The following is a 16,979-nucleotide window of genomic DNA, read 5'->3' as shown; positions in this document are numbered from 1 at the left end:
AAAGACAATAGACTGCTCCATATCCCCATCACCTTTATTTATGAATGAGCAAGATCACTAGTTCCCCATCCCTCCAGATATGCAAGAATCCTCAGCACCTGAAAAGCAATCCAGGTTTCAGGGGATGGTAGCAAAACAAAGACTGCGCAAACACAGATCAGACCAATGTATGAAAGTCCTCCTCTTAGAGAAGACTCAACTCTCTGCTCCACAGTGAGGTCAACCTCCTTCATATAAGACTTTTCTACCACTCAAAATGACCCAATGCAATCAGCTGTCACTCTCATATCCATAATGAGTGACCAAGGGCATAAAAAAAGAAAAGAGAAGGGAGAATGTATAAAATATCTACCCCCCCAATATCTCCCTCCAAAGGGATTTTCTTTCCTTCCTAGATGGACTGGTGTTTCAGGTTGGCTCTTGGTTAGATTCTCAAAGAATGATCCAGTGAGTGATGGGTTCCTGAAAGAGATTTCAAACTCTTTTGAAGCAAAGAATGGCAGCTTACACATGCGACTGTAAAGAGAAAAATAACTGCATTTATTGATGTTAAGAAGGGCAGGTGTGCTCAAACCAAGCAGGTGTGTGCCAGTAGAAAGAAAAAGTTTGTATCAGTGGGGACAGAAGTTATGCCCGGGCAGTTAGGAGAAATGGAATGAAGATAAGTTGGGCTAATCTATTTGAAGAACTATGCACCCAACCTAGTGTTCTTCTCTTGGACGTTTCTGTACATGATTGAAAAAAAGATAGGGGCTGAATCATCTCAATGGTACCTATTTCACGTGACTTTTTCCATAATTTACTCTATTGTAATTACACATGATACAAGCCCACATGTGTGAGCCATCAATGAATTTTGAGTAAAGAGAAGTCATTCAGCTCTCTCACCCACAGTTGCTCTGGCCTAGATTTTCATTTCTTTTCATTTCAAATCTTTGTTATTTCCATTTCTGCTTCTCTTAGGTCAATGGAAGGAGGATTGGCCCTGGAAAATTGCCCAAGTTCAGGTGAATAGAACAGTAGTGGCCCATGTCCCAGTTGTGCTGACTACATAAATGTATTTAACAGACCTTTGACTCTACATCTTGAAGGATATTTCACAGTTCATGGAATCCATGAAAGAACAACATAACTTCTAAATGGATGATTCTCAAGATTGATTCTGAACCGAGTTGAACAGAAACATTGCTCGTTTTTACTTGATTGTTTAACATATTCTTTAGAGACTTTGCCTGTAACGGCTGTGTTTTCTAGAAACATCCTTTCTATTAATACTACCTTGTGTCCTCAAGCACATTGTACTCCTCCTCTCTGAGGATGATGTCTTGATGCATTACTTCTTATCATTTTGAGTGAAATCTTATCCCACCTCAAGAGCTGTTATACATTCTGTTCTGGACTCTACCTGGTTTGCTGTGTCCAGCCACTCCTAACTTCATAGCTTTATGTGTAGCTCCTTCATACCTAAATATACTCTTCTAAAGACATTCAGATTTTAGCTCAGGTCTGTAGCAATATCCTTGCCTTTTTTAAAAGAATAATTTCCTGAGCTTGTAATCCCAGCACTTGGGATGCTGAGGTAGGAAGATTGTTGGAAGTTCAAGACCAGTCTGGGCTACAAAGTAAGCCCAAGGCCAGCCTGAACCACGTAGCAAGAGCCTGTCGCAAAAAGACAAAAATAAATTAATAATAAAAGAAGAATTTCTTAATTCACATAGAATATATAGTCTGCACAGGCCTTTTGCACATATTAGTGGAATATATTATAACTAGATGAACTGACATTAAACTTGCCATTTTTGAACAAACGAAATGATAGCAAGCACTTACATGTGTGCATGAATGAGAAGAAAAGGCCAGAAATAGATACATTAGCACACTACGGTTTACATACATATAATATAGTTGAATATTTTAATGTGTATTACAGTAAAATAGTACTATATCCCCTTAGAAAAGGTACTACTTCAAGGTCCCACCACTAAGTAGGACAGACTGGAATTATATTCCTATATCCAAATACTAGGGTTTTTCTTCTAAAACGTTAGAATTCTCTTGTAACTTGCTTGTTCTACCTTTGGTGTCCTTGTTTTGGGGCAAGGAAGTCTGAAGCTGACAAAACACCAAGCAGCAAACAGTAGCAAATAGCCAAATGCATGTTTATTAGAAAGAATAAAGGGAAAGAGCTCCCCGCTTGACAGGTGAAGTAAGAGCAGTAGATGTTTCAGTCCACTGACCTTTTATACAGTGTAGGGCACTAGTGCCTGTGATCCTGCCACAGAGAAAGCGGGGAGGCTGCTGGCTGCAGGGAGGCCTTTCATGTCCAGAGAGCAATGCTTTACTCGCATTCCGGTTTTCCAAGGTCTCTTCCCTTTGGCCAATGACCTGTTCTTTTCCTCCTGCGTTCCATTAGTTCCTGATGGTCAGTTTGCTTAAGTTAATGATTTGAGTCCTTTGAGACGCTGACTCACTTAAACTCTGACTCTAGTTCACTGTTGGTTAACTCTTCAGAATCTGCCCCCATCTGCCTAATTTTCCCACCTGATGGTTTCACTCTGAATTAATTTGAGATGAGGGACAACAGATGTGCTAAGTGAAATATGTTTCTCATGAAATGAATGCTGACAATCACAGGATATTCCAATACCTTCCCTGCTCCGGGAAAAATAGTAAATGAGTTATGTGCAGGCTTGTGTGCTCTCTCCACATTAGCTTTTTCCTGGGTGTATCAGCTCCTGCTAACTCTCTGCTTTCATTTTCTATAAATGAGAATAATGTGAAAAGTATTTCACAAAATGCTTTGAAAATTAAATTGAACTAGATTATATATGTAAATATTTAGTGTATATGAAAAGTCTACTGTGAATTTTGTTGCTGTTATTAGTATTATTTAACATATTTACTAAGGATTTCTCTCAAGAGAATAACAAGACCATAACATATATAACAATTATTTCTAATTCTTTGGGCACCCCTTAGTTGACTGCACAGAAGGTTTTTTGTAATTTCTATAACGCTGAGTGAGTATGAGGTGGTCCTTGACACTTTTCTAGGTTCTCATTAGCTTTAAACAAGAAGTATAAGAATGGATGCAAGCCAGGATGCAGGAAGATCTCCATGATTTAAAGGCCAACATAAGCTACATAGGGAAACCTAAGCACAGAAAAGAAACAAAACAAAACAAACAACCACACACACACACAACATGGATACATTTTGATTGAAACTGCAGTTGATTTGTAACTCTAAGTTATAAAAGAATCAGGTTAAAACATAAGAATTTAAGATGAATCATTATATTTCAGGCATAAACTGATTATTAGATACAATAATCAAATTTCTAATTCAAACCTTTAGGTAGAAGTACACTCATAGCCCTTCATGCTCCTTGGTAATAATCACTGAGAATTTAGAAATTTCTTGCACTTGGAATGATTTTATATACTCTATGATTTGTTTGCCCTTTTTTCTTCACATTGCTCCAAAGTAGATTTTGCTCACGGCTGTCAGTTGTATGCTGAGTATACTTTTGATATAGAGGTCCCAAACCAGGAGACAAGTTTAGTTGCAGAGATCAGTATTGTTCTTAACATGCAGTACTCAGACAATTTCTAAAATCCACTTGCAAAGGAATCAGTAGGACTCCTGATAGGAAGGAAAAAACAGGGGCCACATTTGCCAGTTTCTGAACTCACCTGCAATCTATAGACAGATTCCACAAATAATAATTCAGGCTTTTCTATAGTTTGTCTGATGCATGTCTGATGATGAATTTAAACAGTACTACACTATCAGAACAAATGCTTCCTTCTTATCACAGATTTATTTAGCACACTGCTCCCTTACTGTTCTAGAAATAAAAACAAGGATAATGTGTTCTTTGTTTCTCCAGGAAGATGCAAATTTATAGGAAACTATTTTGTTCTCTTTTCTATTAAAGCTGACTGATTTACCTAAAATTAGCAGTTTAGTAACTTGTGGTGGCCAAATATATCTGATCTTATGAAAGAATTACACACTCACCAGTGAAAGTAATTCATTCACTGGATCTGAGATCCTGCCACATGGCCTGGAGCGCTTTCTAGGTTCAATCTTGATGCTTTAAGGGACCCAGATGAATATTAGGGAGTTTAAAAGAAGTATAGTGTGGAAAAAGAGACCAAGACTCACACAAGTCCTATTAGGATGTATTTCTGGGACAGTATTAGTTGTCTCAGACTAGCCCAATCATGAGGCAGACTTCAGGTTTTTAAGGGAGCTACTCCAAAGAACAAGAACCCCATCTCACCCAAGAACAGGGGCAGTATGCTGTTTGACTATGTCTTCAGACAATATTTAAATTATTTTTAAAAGACTGATATTAATAATGCCAAAGTATAATATAACAGACAAAAATGAAATTAACCTATACTAAATTATGAAATATACTCATATCAGAAGACTTGGTGAAACTGCCAGATGAAGTATGGTTTTTTCCCATTTACAGAGTTATATTTAAGAGGATGAGGATACCATAAGCCATTCTGTACCTACGCAAGAGACCAGGCAGAGAGGCATGGATAAGCACAAGGGAAAAATGGGTTTGGAGTAGTTAAAAAACAGACATATTTTTTATGATAGAAAGAGGGAAATAGTTAAGTATCGATAACATGATAAGGTAAATAAAATTTGGACAAATTGAACACATATGGAAATAAACACTTCTTATAAATAAGCACACTATAAAGACAAATTCTTGTGCTTCAATATTGATCTCAGGGAACCACTATACTTCGGAGTGACATTTTGAAAATTTCTAAGTGTTTTCACGATTCACTAGGATACACAGTGCCATTCAAACTTGTCCGTGCCCGTGGCTCATGAGTTGTTGTATCCATTTGTCCCTTTAAGTAAAAAGTGAAACCCCAACCCTTTCCATAAAGGGTGAAAGCTCATAGTGAAAGACTGCAGTAGTTAATTTTGCAATCTTGAAATCCAGCACATGTCAACCACACTTTGGATCTCTAGTATTTAGAATAAGTTTGAAGGCCATATTTTCCAAGAGGTGATGTGGACTACAATACAGTTTTAATAAATAAAATGCAGTCTGATTGGCTACAAAGGAACACCATAATGCATTATTGAAGGGTATGGAAATTGAAAATCATCTTTATTGCTAGAAAATCTCCCTGTGGTGTTTGGTAAGGAAGCTGGAGGAGGCTAAGATTTGAAAGTGGTGGTAGTGTGTCATAGTGTTGCAAAGATTTCCCAGTTTTCTTATCTAGTGTGTCTTTTTGTTAAATGTTCAGATTTATGTGTCTTTGAGAACACAATCATGAATTTTTGATTACACAAATTGTTCATTATGTACTCAAACATATACTTCCTACTGCCTGTTTTCACATGCCAGTGAATATAACTGGGATTTGGTGTTGTTTTGGACTGGTCTATTTGATACTCTCAGGCTAACCAGTTATAGTACCTCTGCACACTGTTTCCACTAAGGTAGACACAAGGGCACAAATATCTGTAACTGAAGTTAAGTTACATTTCTACAAACAAAAATATTATTTCCACTATGAAATTGACATTAGGACATTCAGTTTCTTTGTAGCCTATGTATGTAACACAAATTCAACTGAAATAAAGGACATTTAAATTAAGTTTCTTTACTTAATATAATCAATAGCTAAATAAAGCAATAATGGCATTGTCTATACATATTGCTATCATTACAGTGTTATGGATATGTTTGTTTTCAAGAGTTCAGGATCTAAATAAAGACACAATTATAATATTCTTGGTTACTGTAACAATAGCCTGCAAAATCCATTGGTATCTAGACATTATAGATTCTGTATATTAACATTATATTATACCTATCAAACTATATATAGTTATATGTTTTATAACTCAAACATTAAGAAGTTATGGCCTCTTTATAAATTATACCCACTTTCATATAAGTGCTGTAGTCTGTTTCTTCTGACACCTTTGGTCTTTGTGCAGTATCCCTGGATATCCAGCGCAGTTCGGCTTACCTCAGTCCCACAATTTTCCCCAAGTAGACTAAGATGTAGCTATAGATTTTTGTTTGCACTGTCTTAAATAAAGCAATAATTGTAGCTATTCCCTCCTTCAAGACAATACTGTCCTGTTAGCAAGTTTTCTGCTAAATACATATAACTAAGTTCTCACCTTCAGGTTTGAAAATCTCAGTCCTCCAGAACATCCAGTCCAGTCCACATTAATAATACTGTTATCATCTCCAAGAAACCTAAATCATTAAAGTTCCTGGATCACTTTAATTACTGTATTGGTCAGGATACTCTAGAGGGATAGAAGCCATTGATTACAGACCTCTAGAGAGAGAATTTGTTAAGGAATTAGTTTGCATATTTATGGTGATTAATAAGTTTGATGACCGGTCACTTGGAAGATGGAGAGACCCTGGATGCTGGGCAGGATCTTAAGATAAAAGGTCTTAGAAGTGGGTAAGCTGATGGGGTAACACATTTTGAGATCAATAGCTCTAGTAATCAGGTATGGTGATGCTAGTGTAAGTCCTGGAGTTTGTGGGTTGGGAGATCTTGGAGTGTGGATATCAAAGGCAAAAGACAAGAATGTAGTGAAAATTGGCCCCAGGTAAGTGGATGCTACTCACCCACTCTGAGGGATGGTCTTCCCCACTCCATTCGCCCACACTAAGATGCTCAAGCCCTCTGGCGGCACCTTCACAGATACACCCTACACAATGGTTTTTTGTTTCTTGGTAATCCTTAATGCAGTCCACTGATACTTAAAATCAACCATCATGACATTTCAGAATATTTTAAATAAAATATTAAATAATAATAGTTTATGTCAATTTTGAGGGAATAATCCTAACATCTCAGATAACCTCCACATTTTCCACTGAGAAGTATTATGGTTTTTTATACTGATTGCTATTTCAAGCCAGTTATATGAATAGCACTTCTCCCAATCCATTTTTTGCTGGAAGATAATTTGGGGATGGGGTCCAGTTCAGTGATAAAGTGCTTAGGTATCACGAGCACAGCCCTGGGTCTGATTCTTCAACAACAAAATTAAATAAATGAAAAATGAACAAAGATAAATAGGAAGAACCCAATGTCTATATAGTTTTTCTTCAGTTAGTTCCATGAGGATGTGTTGTATAGATTTTTTAGTATCTAGGCTAGCACTAGGACCTATGGCTAATATTTAATATATCATGGGATCATCATTCCTGTATCTAAATTTTCAAAGCAAATAAGTGGATGGTAAACTTTTTGTAAAACAAATGTGAGTAACAGAGGTTAAAAAAAAGTAGATCAGTTTGTGGTACTCATAGTGGGATAGTCACTGAGGGTTATAGGAACAATTTTAAGGAATTGTAGCCTCAAATAGATTAACAGACATTATTTAATTCCATGTCTGTACCCCTTTCCTAAAATTGAGCAGTTTGAGAATATGTATTACACTTTAAAATTTCTTTGGCTTGTTTTTTCATATTTTGTATTGATTACAACTCTGTTGATTTTCTTAAGTTTTCATTTGTGATAGAATTTTTCCCTCTCATAGAAGAAAATCACATCTCACTATAGTAGCATCACAAACTGCCTAAAGTTATACAACCCTGAATTAAGGGACAATCTTTAATTTTTGCGTAAGAAAAAGATTTCAAAAACTGATGTCCTAAAATCACATTTCAGTCTCCCTTTATCATATTTATATTCTACTAAAAACGCCAAGTTACAGAGACAGATATTTATGATGGGCTTTATCATATTCGGAATTTTGATGTATTTTGGAGTGTAGACAATGGGAACATTACAGACTTCAAAGTTTTACACCTTTTATCCTCCAGTTTTGTCAGAAAATGAATTACTTTTGAAGTATAGTTCTCTGTGTAACATGAAGAAAGTTTTAGTAAGAAGTATAAAAATCTAAGTTATAAATACAGATGTCCTAATTTTTCTTTCTAAACTGCATAGAAAATTTAGAAATAAACATGAAGGATTTATTAAATGCCTGCAATGAATTATCAGTTGAAATGAGTTTACTCCTTTCCAGTTTTACCATTTTGAACAGAAACGAGCTTGAGGGTATTCTCTTTATTAAGTGTCTCAAATGCACACTTCGCTTGGTCTCAGTGCGTAAGAAATGACATTCTGGGGTGCTGAGGCAAGAGGACTGAATGTTCAGGCTTCGTCTAGACAACTGAATGAGGTCAAGAAACCCGGCCTCAAAGTAAAACAGAAAAGAAATATATTCTCAGTCTTTCCATTGTTACTTTACAATCCTTTTTTTGGAAGCTTATTATTTTCATTAATTAACAAATGCTCAATTTCAGCATTGCTCCGCATATCTACTTTTTTCAGCAACCTAAATACTGTACTGTTTCTTGTTACTCAATAGGCCATGAGAAATTCAGCAAGGTTACTCACCTGGGTGTTGTTAAATATTAAATTAGCATAACTGGGAGGGGAGTGAAACTAATAAATTTAAGACTGAGATGGAACGAAAACAGACGTATGTTCTCACCTTGTATTATGTCTGAATAGGGTGACGAAATACGCATCTGAAGAAACAGTCAAATAATTTCCTTATTATATAAGAAAATCAGAGTTGTCTCTGTATTTTGAGACTTAAAAATTACATCTAAGTGCTTAGGTACAACATTCTTAAAAGATCAACCAGACCCTATAACTCAGCCAGAGAAACCTGAAAGACTACTTGTTTGGTATAAAGATTCAGTCTCAAGTTTTCTCCAAGATCCCTGGCCTTGGAATCTGATTCCTCATAAAGACACTTGGGTCTTGGTTTCATATTCAGATCTCGTGAGAAGTAACATCAGATGGTCTCCATATTGACAAGGAAGATTCTGCGTTTAGTCTGAGCCAGAGCCCTACATTATAACTTAGGTGTGGCTCGTTACTTTCTATCCATCAGCCTGTCTCTTCACCCAGAGCTTTTACTTGCCTTTGGTAACAGTTCCATTCTTTACTGTGACACACAGTAAAATACACTTTAATATTTAAGTATGTATACATATAATTACATCCATACCTTGCTTATAATATATACTCATATAATGCTACATTATTATATATGATATATGTTTATATACACGTATATTCTTTTCCAGTTATTGGCCTTTTGGGATTTCATCTAACTCCTTATCTTGCAGAACCAATTTTTTTTTTTTTTTTTTTTTTGGTACTGGGGATCAAACTCATAACCATGCACTTCCCAGGCAGGCACTTATGCCATTGAGCTAAATCCCCAGGCAACATTTTGCAATGTTTATTTTTTTCTTTTTTGGTACTAGGGACCGATCTAATGACCTTGCACTTCTCAGGCAGGTGCTTGTACCGCTGAACTAAACCGCTGGCCTAACACCTTATCTTGGACTGCACATAAATTGTGTTTTCAGTATCTGCCTTAAAAGAAGTCATCTTTATGGTGACCAGCTGCTCTGGTGTGTGTGGAAAACAAATATTATTTTAACACTGAAAGTTTCATGTTCCTCATGCTGAGGAAACAAGCATTTAGCTACCTTTAATTTTGTGTAAGTACTTATCTGATATTGATGGTAAGATAACAAAAGCTCTGGTAAAAATTAATTCTTCATGGTTGAGAACAAACTGTTTAATTTCTGTTGTAGTCACAGATTGTGCAGAGAAAAACTAGAATCAGGACACAGAATTTATAATATTATTTATAATGGTCACCCAGAATTTAACACAAGAAAGTGCAGGAAATCTATCCACAACACTAAAGACCCAGAATATGCAGCCAAGGGCCTGGATCCCACAGCAATGTCCTGCATGAGTTCATTTGAAGACCCAGAACTCATGACAATTTCTCCTATTAGTCCAACTGGAGGCTTACAGCCCACAAGAAGGACTCATGCCAGTCTCTTTTACGGATCTGGCTGGGAAGGCCCCAAGGTCAGTGCTGGAAGGTAAAAAGTCTGTACCAGTGGGGTGAAGGAGATGTGCTGGTGGGTTGAGGATTCTACACTGGAGCCAAGAAATCATGCTCATAATAAAGACCAGGGCTCTCCTGAAAAGCACCATAGCTGTCCTCAGCGACACTGAGTTCCCAAGCTCCTCTGACCATAAGCACAGTCGAATACATGCCAGGAAGCTAGCACGATGAGTTTCTCCTAGAGATGAAATTGCACACATCTTCCCCTCCAGAGCCAGAAAGCGGATGCTTCATGTAAGGACCAGAACTTCCCCAAAGTGAACCACAGCATCTCTCACCAACATAGTCTCAAGCTCCTCCAATGACAATGGTTGAACTCACACTGGGGAAGCTAGTCATGATGAGCTCCTCCAGGAGAACCAACAGCTCACACTGCAACTTGTAGGAGAAGAGAACTCACAACGCCTCCTCTCTCCTTTTCCAAGTCTATGTATGCTGGCAACTTTCCTCAGGTAGAAAATCTATGCCCAGCACCATGATGATTTAATTTGCTGGTGTTAAGTTGACCACAAGTTCTTAATCCGTAACAATTTGGAAAAATAAAATTATGATTTTCTTTGAGATAGTTGGCTTATTTTATGCAAGAAATGTAGATAGCCCAGAGAAGTGGAGCAAAAGGAAACAAACACATATGGTGGTTATACATCAAGTATCATGAGAGTTGATTTTGAAATATATAAAATATATGCATTTATTTTGTTATAAATGTGGAACACTAAGATGGTATTCTGTAAATCAGAAATTGCTAGCTAACTCCATGAGAAAACTGGATACAGTTATTTAAAATGTTTGCTTAGTCCAAAAATCATTCTACAATAATGTTTTAGACAAATTATGTCAGAATGCTTGAAGTTTCACCCCAAACTAGTGGAGAATTGTGCTTTAACAGCAATTAATTAAGATGAGTCTCCACCATCATTACATAATTTACTTAGACAAAGTTATGTAAATTTGGAAGATATAAAAAGAGTGAGAAAACACTGAAAAATTTCAATTTATCTTCTATAAGAATCACTACAGTTACAGACAGAATTTCTTTGCTCAGATGTAGTCTAAATTTGTCTCTGTATATAATTTATAAAGTGTTAAATTTTTGATGCTTAATATGTTGTTTACTAAAGTTTTGTTATTACTTAAAAAATTTTCACTTTTAGTTGATAGTATAACTCAGAACTTCACTCTCAGTCGTGGTCACTGATTCCCTCCATCAGTCCTCCCTCCGGGACAGAATGCAGAATTCCCCATACCTACATCATGTGACAATCTGTAAGATAGCTCACTGGTTATATAGGAGTATAACTTTATCCTTTTCTCTAAGTTTATCATCCTGTATCTGGGTAGCTCATGTTCTTTTCTGTACCCTGTTGTGTTAAATGGAATCATTCAGCTTCTTTTGAAAGGACAAATTAATGTCCCAGTGGGTTGCTGGTCAGTAGCAACTTGGACACTGATCCCTTTCTGCTCTCGCTGTACAGCTCACACTGATCACATCTCCTCCTGTCCTGTGTGCTGCTATTTCAAAATAGAAGGCAACATCAGCATTAGTAATAACTCAGTGGTGTGAACTTACTGTGTGCCAAATACTGGGCTATGAACTGAAGTCAAAATTTGAATATATGTAATCCCCGACTCTTGATGTTGTGTTAAACAGATACAAAAACAAAATCACCGGGCTGAGGATATAGGTCAGTGGCCCAGAACCTGCCTGGAAGCCAGAGATTTTGAGTTTGAGTCTCCATACTAAAAGGGGGAAAACCACCACAAAAAAAACCCCCTCAAAAGTGTTAAAGACCAAAACAAGAGAAAGGCATATTCATTCTTCTGGATGTAGGAATGGAGATGCAAAAAGCTAAGTTAAGGTTTTCTGAAAGAATAATATCTTAGTTCAGGCAGGTATTTTTTTCTCACCCGTGAGCATTGTCATCTAATCGAAAAATATGATTAGTGTATCAGTTTGTACTTTGTAAAATATATGATAAAAACCATTTTCTTCCCACTTTACAGTTTCTGATATTTGCACAAACAATTCAATCATGGCTTTCAACAACCCAAAGCAAACGAACCACCAAACAAAAGCTAACCAAACACATAAATGTGTATTTCATTATCGATTACCTTCTACTGATTCAATCCCTGAACCTCAACTCTGAACTCACTGTGAGTGCTTTTTCTTCTCTACTTGGATAGATTTTTCTTTTTTTTTTTTCTTTTAATTTAAATTCTTCTAATAAGGCAAAAGAAGTTGAAGCCATTTCACTGTATTGCTGTTTCGTTGAGATCAGATCAGCAACATTGTGTTTTGAAAGTAAGTTTGCTTTGATATAGGAAAAGTTAAATTGCAGAAGAAATTTAAATTTGGAAAACAAATGATCTGAAATTGTGTCTGTCTTTTATGAATTATTTTGTCTTTACTTCTAGGAAAAGTACCCCTTTTCTCCTGGGCCATCCTTGTGATGAACTATGTGTCAGAATCTTAATATATCAAACACCCTGTTGATACCTCAAATACACTGCAAGAATTTTGAGCCTTATTATTTGCAGGGTAGAAGTAACCTCAGATAGCAAGTGGGTGAAAGTATCATTTGCAGAGAAAAGCACCAAGAGAAGTGAAATGATTTATCACAGTTTACAGAACAAAAGAGTTCTACTGGGCCTGACCCTAGAGCTAATTTCTGTTCCTCTTTAATGTGGTTCCCCTCCTATAGCTGGTGTCCTCCTAGTGTGGGTGCTGCAGAAACAGCAGGAAGCTTATTGAATTGCAGATTGCTGGGTGCCCTCTGAAGTTGGAGATTCAACAGATCACATGGATGGACCAGGTGGAGGGCCCATATCTAAATGTTGACAAACATTGAGAATCATGTTCTGTGACAGCTTCTCTGGTGAAAATTCGTAATCCTCAGCTTCTGATAATGTACTAGCCCCAAAATTTTTTTAATTTAAATTCTTATTACTTTAAATTCGTGTTTCCCCACAATGAGACAAGCTATCTCTCTGTAGTTGCTTTAAAGCCTTTATTTTCTAATGATGTGATGATTTTCTCTGGACAATTACTTGCATATTTAATTTAAAATCAGTAAACGCATTCTTCTTAAAATACTAAATAATGTAATATATTTCTATCTTGGCTCCTGTGCTTTCTTCATGAGTCTAAATTTCACTCCCTCTCCACTCATAAGTTACACACTGTGTCAAATTAGGCAACACGGACCATGAATCATCATGCCAAAATTACTTCTGACCTGTTACTCCTGCCCAAACCTGCCTTTCTCTTGGACTTTCACTGAATGAAGTGTGCTCACAAGATGCCTTCCATCAACTAGCAGTGATCACATTTTTGCCTGTTGCTTCACAGACACATAATAATCTAAATCGTCTGTCCTTGAACAAAACTGAAGTTTCTGAAATTTTAAGTTTTTATGAATGTATTCCAAATAAATGAGTAGATGTAACATCTTTATCATTCTCTTTAACAAGCTTATTTTAACATTCCCATGTAAACTTTATCAAAACTGCAATGTTCTAGTCAAACTACCTATAAATCAGTGCCTCGTTAGCATGTTCTTATAAACGTTTTCATGGAAAACTTAGTGTTTATAAACAGTTTAATAACTTTGAGAAAATTATTCCCAAAGTGGGATTGTATTGGTGCTAGTCCATACCTGTAATAGTAGTGTTAAAGGATCTTCAGATTATATAGGGAACATATATGTACCCAAAGTGCTAGATGTCTGCTACACTGGGCTTGTGTTTCCTAAAATCAAACAATAAATTCTAAGGAACAATAGAGACAATAGTAGGGAATTTTATTCAAAGAGAGAGTGGCAACTCTTGAGAGAGACAGGAGGAGGTCCCGTGGTTTGCCACAGAGCCTAGTTTTGAAAGGAAATTTCAGAGGTGGGTACAACATGGGTGAACACTACTGTGATCAACCTATAAGATTACAATTATAGCAACTTAGGTAATGTTGATCCAATGGCAAAGCAGATTTCTTAGGTATACATGTAAAGAACAAACAACTTTTCAGGAAGGGTCTTAGAGTCTTGATAATCCACCGAGATAGCTGAGTGCTGAGGAGCAGCCTGACACAGTGCAGAGCAGAAAATGATTGACATTAATAAATTGACATAAAGTGAATTGAGAGTCTGTCCTAGGCCTGAGTGACTTGTGGGGAGGACTACAGCTGGAGTAGGAACAAAATAATCCCCAAGCCAAAGCCAGGACTGAAACTATCAAATAGTCTGTGGAGTCCCGCCACCTCAAAGCAAGATAAGCACCTGAGGACTTTGTGACATGCAGCCATGTTTTTCCTAGCTCAGTAGTGGCAGTTAGCAGATAATCAGGTACCATGTTACCATGATCTGTTCCTGTGTGCTTTTTTCAAACATGCTTTGTTCTTGAAATCCTTGAGCTTTGCCTGCATCTGTATCACTTCCCGCAACTCATCATCAACCCCACCCCATCAAACTGTGCACCTAGGAAAGGCCAGGGACAACCTGTCTCAGGGTCTTAGTCCTTTACTGGGAATTGGCCATCCTGGTTCCCCTTGTAACAATAGTATATATCTTGTTTGTATTTTATTCCTTTGTCATATCCCTGAGAATGAGATTGGTGGTACTTGGCCAGGGCCCTAGTAACTGATTTTTATGTAGACTTTACTGGACTTGGTATTACCACTTATCCCTCGGGGAGGTATGTCGGCTTGATCATTTCGGCTTCATCTTGAGGCTTGTCTCCCAACAAATGTGCCTCTAGCTACAGTTGTAATGTGTTTTCATCTTCTGTATTGACTCTCTTGAGGGCGTAGCCCTGTCTGACTGCCTATAATATTTCCAACAAGCATACTTGACTATAATAGTAACGTTCTCAGGGACTGAGACAGGACCAACTGAGTCATGTAGAGGGATTCTTTCTCAAAAAATAACAGACAAGTCCCAATCAAACCACCTTTTCCTCTCATTTATGGATAGATATGATCGTCACTGTAGAAGATACAGAATTATTATAAGACATGCTTGGAAGCATTGAGGGACATCATGTTCTCTTCCATCTCTCCTTCCTCATAATTTAGCAACACTGGTACATAAAAACATCTACAAAAACTTACTTGACAACAATGAAGCCATTATGAAAGCCAGGATTGATGTTATTTATCCTTTGGAAAATTAAATATACACACACAGAGGCCACATTTGGGAAGACATTTACTTCTGAACAAGATGTTTTGGAGGGCATGGAAAACAGATCCTCTGAGGAATTTTAGGTGCCTTAGTTCTTCAGAGATTCTTTAAGCTTTCTGCATGATGCCAGAGTTGGAGAAACCCAGGACTACCTCAAGAGATAAACTGGAGACTCATCTTTGTGCTCTCACTGTTGGCTCTACAGAGAAGTCTTCGGAAGGACTGGTTACATGCTTTGAAGGTGAAGCATGTAGGGCAAAATAAAAATGCTGGGCATCAAGTTCAAAATTATTAACAATTTCTAGACAGAAACTGTAGAGGATTAAAGCAATTGTAAGGCTCCTCAGACTTGAAGTCAGGTAGGGTCCTCTGCCCATGCACCAGCCATGCTCAACTTTTCTTGTGGCTTGTGAAGCTCAGTTCATCTACACCAGCAAGATATCTAGGAGTCCACAGCAGAAACTGTGCAGGACTAAAGGGTTTGCATGGGTACAAACCATATATTTGTACCTCTTAGTAAAAATCCTCATATGATTAATGTCATATATGAAGTAAGTTAAAAGCACTTCAGTGTTAAAAATTATTTCTCATAGAGAAACACCAAGCACTCTTCCAATGAGTCAGCTGGTACATGGGCTGGGAGACAAGAAGAGCCAAACACTACCACCACCCTCTCCCCGTAAACAACCGGCGAATTCAGAGGAACATGGACTGAGTTAGCAACCGAGGTACAAAAACAACTCAATGCTTATATTGTTTGAATGAGTTTCCCGGACTAAAACTAACAGTCTGGGCATCTATTTAGGCTATAACAATATGCAGTATAGCAACTATAGGAGATTTCTTTCTTGTTTTTGAAATCCAACATTGTCCTCACTGTTTTATTTTGCTCCATTTTATTGTTTGTGTCATTCACTGTTTTGCTTTGATTGGTTTTATTCTGTTCTGTTTTGTTTGATTTTATTACGGCTGATGGTATGGAGAGCAGTTTTGAAGAAAACGAGTGGCCTTAGCAAAGCGATGGTTGATTTCCTCTTATCCTGTTAGAAGTTCTGTATCACTTTCACTGTTTTATTTGATTGGCTTTATTCTGTTTTATTTTGTTTGGTTTTATTCTCTTTAAAATAAAGAGAAAAAGCAATTATTTTTTCATTAGAAACCTGATATAATCTTTGGAAAATAACTAAATAGCAAAATTCAATTCTAAGAAAGTAGATGCCAATAATACCTTGGGAAACCATATGACCTTCTTTTTTCTCATAAAAAATATCACATATAATCAGTCAAATTATTTAGAAATTAAGGCAATAAATTTCTTCTCTGTCATGAAGCTGAAAGGCTGAACATATCCACCAATTCTGCCAAATTCAATAAGTTGTAGGTTAAAAATATTTGGAGAAAATTCTACATGCCTGGCACGCAGTGATCATTTTCTTCCTATCCTTGTAGTTTAAGGCCTGCTGTAGCTGCCTGTGTCTCCAGGCCCTCACCTGACTCCTTGGAACTTCACTTCCTTCCCTTAAGGAAACAGCAGAAAATAACACTAAAAATACATGCAGAGTGTGTTCAAGCAGTGACTTAAAGTTATACATATTCTAGGAATGTTAGTGAGCATAATGTAAGAAGTGATGGAAAGAGTTTAGGTTGCTATTCTGCAAATATAACTGTCAGTCGGCTTTTTTATAATTATAGGTAATGAGCCAAATGCACAGCTTGTCAATTTGTTTTTCTATGCTTTAATATGTTTTTTTAGACAGTCATCCCTCAAAAAACACTTTAAACTATTGATCTCAAATTTAAAGTGGTTTAGAAAAACTGGTAAAAATA

The sequence above is a fragment of the Cavia porcellus genome, unplaced genomic scaffold (assembly GCF_034190915.1).
Source record: "Cavia porcellus strain 051 isolate PalLab524CR breed Dunkin Hartley unplaced genomic scaffold, mCavPor4.1 scaffold_22, whole genome shotgun sequence".
Classification (NCBI taxonomy): Eukaryota; Metazoa; Chordata; class Mammalia; order Rodentia; family Caviidae; genus Cavia; species Cavia porcellus.
The sequence above is the reverse complement of the archived record's forward strand: the minus strand, read 5'-3'. Positions refer to the sequence as shown.